The sequence below is a fragment of the Chiloscyllium plagiosum genome, unplaced genomic scaffold, assembly GCF_004010195.1.
Source record: "Chiloscyllium plagiosum isolate BGI_BamShark_2017 unplaced genomic scaffold, ASM401019v2 scaf_4390, whole genome shotgun sequence".
Lineage (NCBI taxonomy): Eukaryota > Metazoa > Chordata > Chondrichthyes > Orectolobiformes > Hemiscylliidae > Chiloscyllium > Chiloscyllium plagiosum.
This window is the reverse complement of record NW_025215262.1, coordinates 12,689-17,709: the sequence shown is the minus strand read 5'-3', so window position 1 is coordinate 17,709 and position 5,021 is coordinate 12,689. Positions and strand designations below refer to the sequence as shown.

At 47.2% G+C, this 5,021-nt stretch overlaps 1 long non-coding RNA gene across 1 annotated transcript in view; it reads right to left on the bottom strand.

The window, feature by feature from the left end:
- Window positions 1-218: 218 nt before the first annotated feature.
- Window positions 219-5,021, bottom strand: part of LOC122548241 — a 16,674-nt gene continuing 11,871 nt past the window's right edge. The window contains exons 3-4 of the long non-coding RNA XR_006311197.1: window positions 732-737; window positions 219-229 (exon numbers count right to left, since the gene is read on the bottom strand). This is a non-coding gene — a long non-coding RNA (uncharacterized LOC122548241). The remainder of the gene's footprint in view (window positions 230-731; window positions 738-5,021) is intronic.

Below are 5,021 nucleotides of genomic sequence, written 5' to 3'. Positions count from 1 at the left end.
GAGGAATTGACAGGAGCCGGGGGGTGTGATAGGTGGCAGTCTCAGGAATGCAGGATACTGCAGAAACAGTCAGGTAGATGGGTTACCGCCAGGAAAGCTAGGGGGGGCGGGGGTAGGTCGGTACTGCAGGAGTCTCCTGTGGCTGTCCCCATCTCAGGCAAGTGTATTGTTTTGGAAAATGTAGGTGGTAATAGACTTTCAGGGGAATGTAGCACTGACAGCCAAGTTACTGGTACTGAGACTGGCTTCTAACATAATGTGAGGTATATCCAGTTCCACATGATCGATGATGATAGGTGACGCTCTCGTCAGGGGCACAGTCTGCCGTTTCTGCAGCTGACAGTGAGACATCAGAATGGAGTGGTGTCTCTCTGGTGCCAGTGTCAAGGATGTCTCACAGAGGGAGCAGAATATTCTCAAAAGGGAAAATAACCAGTGGGAGGACATTGTACATTAGTACCAATGGCATAGGAAGGGGAAAGCATGGGGCCCTGACGAGCAGGGAGATTTGCTAGTGCCACTCGGGAGGCATTAAACCAGTGAAGGAGTCGGGGTAATCCTGAAGAGATAGTGAGAAAAGAGGTGAGTCTGAGGCTGGTTCACCAGTCAGACTGTCAAGGCAGGCAAGAGCAAGTCACAGAATGAGGTGCGACGGACCGGTTGCACTGCATTTATTTCAGTGCAAGAGACCTGACAGGTCAGGCAGGTGGGCTCAGGTTATGGTTTTGAACATGTGACTGGGATATTACAGCAATTACAGAGGCATCACTCAGGGATGGATAGGACTAGCAGATTAATGTTCCAGGGTATAGATGCTATAGCAAGTTTAGAAAGGGGGCAACAGAGCAGGGAGAGAGGTGTTTTTAGATTAGATTACATTTTAGATTACATTAGATTAGATTACATTACAGTGTGGAAACAGGCCCTTCGGCCCAACAAGTCCACACCGACCCGCCGAAGCGAAACCCACCCATACCCCTACATTTACCCCTTACCTAACACTACGGGCAATTTAGCATGGCCAATTCACCTGACCCTGCACATCTTTGGACTGTGGGAGGAAACCGGAGCACCCGGAGGAAACCCACGCAGACACGGGGAGAATGTGCAAACTCCACACAGTCAGTCGCCTGAGGCGGGAATTGAACCCGGGTCTCAGGCGCTGTGAGGCAGCAGTGCTAACCACTGTGCCACCGTGCCGCCCACTTTTGATTAGGACAACATTATGCTTGGGCTTCGGGATGATATTCCTGGGAGTACCACCAGGCAAGTTATTTGGGTGGTACTGAGAAATAAGAAAGGGATGACCATCTTAATGGGATTGTATTATAGACTCTCTCCCAATAGTCAGCGGGGAATTGAGACACAATTTTGCCAGGAGACCTCAGTTATCAGTAAGAATAATATGGATGCAATGATAAGGGGTTTTAACTTTACCAACATGGCCTCGGAGTGCTGTAGTGTTAAGGGCTTGGATGGAAAGGTATTTGTTCAGTGTGTACGAGAACATTTCAGATTCAGTTTGTAGGATGTACCTACTAGAGAAGGAACAAAACCTGACCTGTTTCTTTATTTATTCACAGGATGAGGCTGTCACTGGCTCGGCCAGCATCTATTGCTGCGTTTACCCAGAGGGCAGTTAAGAGTCAACCACGTTGCTATAGGTCTGGAGTCCCATGCAGACCAGGCCAGGTAAGGATGGCAATTTCCTTCCCTAAAGGTCATTAGTGAACCACATTGGTTTTTCCAACAATTGACAGTGGAATCCTTGTTGTCACTAGATTATTTTTTCCAGATATTTATTGAATTCACTTTCCAAAATCTGCTGTGATGGGATTCAAACCCGGGTCCCCAGAACCTTATCTGGGTCTCTGGATTAACTGTCTGGCGATAATTTCACTCCGTCATCACTGCCTCTTAGGAAATGAGGCAAGGTGAGTGTCTGAGGTATCAGTGGGGCAGCGCATCAGCACCAAAGATCCCAGAGTATTGTGGCTCAGAGGTTAGCAATGCTTCCTCAGCACCAGGAACCTGGGTTTGATTCCAGCCTTGGGAAACTGTCTTTGTTGGAGTTGGCACATTCTCCGCAGTGCTGAAAATGTGTTGCTGGAAAAGCGCAGCAGGTCAGGCAGCATCCAAGGAACAGGAGAATCGACGTTTCTGGCATAAGCCCTTCTTCCCATAGTGTCTAGATGCAGTATATGAGGTTTTGGGATGGGCAGGCAAATCTCTGCCTGATGTGAAAAGATCCTTTTGGGAACTTGGACAGATGTCAGAAGGAGGTGTGGCCGCATGTTTTACATCTCCCATGGCGGCAAGGGAGGGTCAAGGATGTGGAGCGTGGGTTGGTGGGAGGGTGTGGACCGAACAAGGAAGGCGCAGCGGGAATGGTCTCTGCGGAACACAGATAAAGGTGGGGAGGGAAATATGTCTCTGGTGGTGGGGTCTGACTTTAGGTAGCAGAAATGACAGAGGTTAATGTGCTGTATCTGGAGATTAGTGGGGTGGAAGGTGAAGACCGCAGGGTTATATTCTTTATTGTGGCTGGAGGGGTGGGGTAAAGGCGGAGGTGCGGGAAGTGGAGGGTATGTGTTGATCAAGTCAGAGGAAATTTCCGGTCCGTGAAGTAGGCCTTTCTGGGATGTCCTGGAATAGAATTCAAAGAGATTAAACAAATATATCACAGACAAAAGATTAGCTGGACCAGAGAATAGGATCCCTTAAAGGTCAACAAGGCTGTCTATGGAACCACAGGGAGTGCGAAAGATATGCAAATATTTCACGCCATTTTTACTGGAGAAGTATATGGAAGCTTGAGAGTTTGGAGAAATAAACAGTGATAACTTGAAAAGTGTCCATGTTACAGAGGAGGTGGTACTGGATGTCTTAAATCGCATCAAGGTGGATAAAGCCCTGGAAAATGATCGGGTGTATTCTGGAACTTTCTGGAAATCTAGTGAAGTGATTGTTGGGCCTCTCCTGAGGTAAAAGTGAGGTCTTTAGATGCTGGAGATCAGAGCTGAAAATGTGTTGCTGGAAAAGCGCAGCAGGTCAGGCAGCATCCAGGGAACAGGAGAATCGACGTTTCGGGCATAAGCCCTTCCCGAAGAAGGGCTTATGCCTGGGTGGACAGGGCACTGATTCCCAAGTTCGTTGGGTCCAGAACTAGATGGTACAGGCTTAAGGTGAGAGGGAAAAGATTTAAAAGGGATCTAAGCGGCATCTTATTCATGTTGAGGGCATTGCAAGTATGGAATGAGCTGCCAGAGGAAGGGGTGGTGGCTAGTACAATTGCAGCATTTAAAAGGCATTTGATTGGGTATATGAAGAGGACGGTTTTAGAGGGATAAGGGTGAACCGCTGGCAAATGGGACTCCATTAACACTCTCCGTTTTTGGTCAATGCATTGAATACAGAAGCTGGGACGTCATACTGTGGCTGGACAGGACGTTGATTAAGCCACATCTGGAATTCTGATTTCAGTTTGACTTTCCCTGTTCTGGGAAGGATGTTGTGAAACCTGAAAAGGTTTGGATAAGATTTACAAAAACGTTGCCAGGATTGGAGGATTTGGCCTTCAGGGAGAGGCTGAATAGGCTAGGGCTATTTTATCTGGAGAGTCAAAGACTGAGAGGTGACTTCATGGAGATTTATAAAATCACGAGGGGCGTGGATAAGGTGAGCAGCCGGAGTCCTATTTCCTCAGGTTAGGTGGGTCCAAAACTGGAGCACCTGGGTTTAAGTTGAGAGGGCAAAGATTGAAAAGGGATATAAGTGGCAACGTTTTCAAGCTGAGTGTGGTGTGTGTGTATGGGAGGAGCTACCAGATGAAGTAGTGGAGGCTGACAAAGTCACAACATTAAAAAGGCTTCCAATTGGGTACATGAACAAGAATGGTTTCGATGGATACAGGCCAATAGATGGTAAATGGGAATCCATTAGTTTTGGATTCCTTGTTGGCACAGACGAATTGGACTGAAGGTCTGTTTCTTTGATCTTAATAAATTAAGATGTATTCCTCTATTGTGTGGAGAGCTAGCTGAAGCACACATAAGTATCCTTGGAGCTGAGAAGGTGAAGCAGTGATTTCGATCTGGTGCAGATTTGGTTCCAAGGTCTTGAATTTGCAGAGAGAGAGGAATTGTTAACACTGTCACAATTTTTAGTAACTACTTTCAAGTAATTGGCAAATAATACAAGGTGAAAATGTGAACACTATTTTACTCAAAGTTCTGAGCACCTGGAACAATCTGAACGACACAGATTCAGCAGGTATTCTGAAACAGACTTGGAATTTACTTTTTAAGGAAAGATTTGGGAGCCTGTGGGCACATCGGAGGGGACTTGGGACAGACTTACAGCATCTCCAGAGGGAGAGAGTACAGCCCCAATGGGCTGAATAGCCCCCAGGTCCTGTGCTCTGTGATACTGCCCCATTCACTGTGAATTATGAAGCTCACCCCAGGACAGAGAGAGGGATTAGCCCTCCACTCTCATCACAATGGGGCCCGGCTGATTGACGGCAGCTCTAGACCAATGGGAGGAGAGTCTGTGTGGTCCTGCAGCCAATGGGATTGAATGAGGGGTGTGGCCAGCAAGACAACACCTGTCCATGAGCTGTGCAGGTGCAGTGTCACTGTTTGGCGTTGGGAGAGACAGCAGAGACTGGGACAGAGGCTGTTGGACCTGAATTACAAACTACCGGTAAATTAAAACCAAAAGAACTGCTGAAGATGTAAATCAGAAACAACAACCAGGACGTTCTGGAAAAGCGCAGCAGGTCTGGCAGCATCTGTGAAGAAAAATCAGAGTTAAAGTTGAACATCCGGTGTCCCTTCCACAGAACAGATGTTACTGAGAATAAAAGTCAGTTTATGTGCAGAAAATAGTGTGGGGGAAGGATAAAAGGAGTAAAGGATAGGTGGGGATAGAGTGAGAAGAACAGTTGGATAAAGGATAACCATCTGGCTGGAGGAGGGTGACTAGCTGTTAATGGAGACTGTTAGTGGCTAACCATAGGT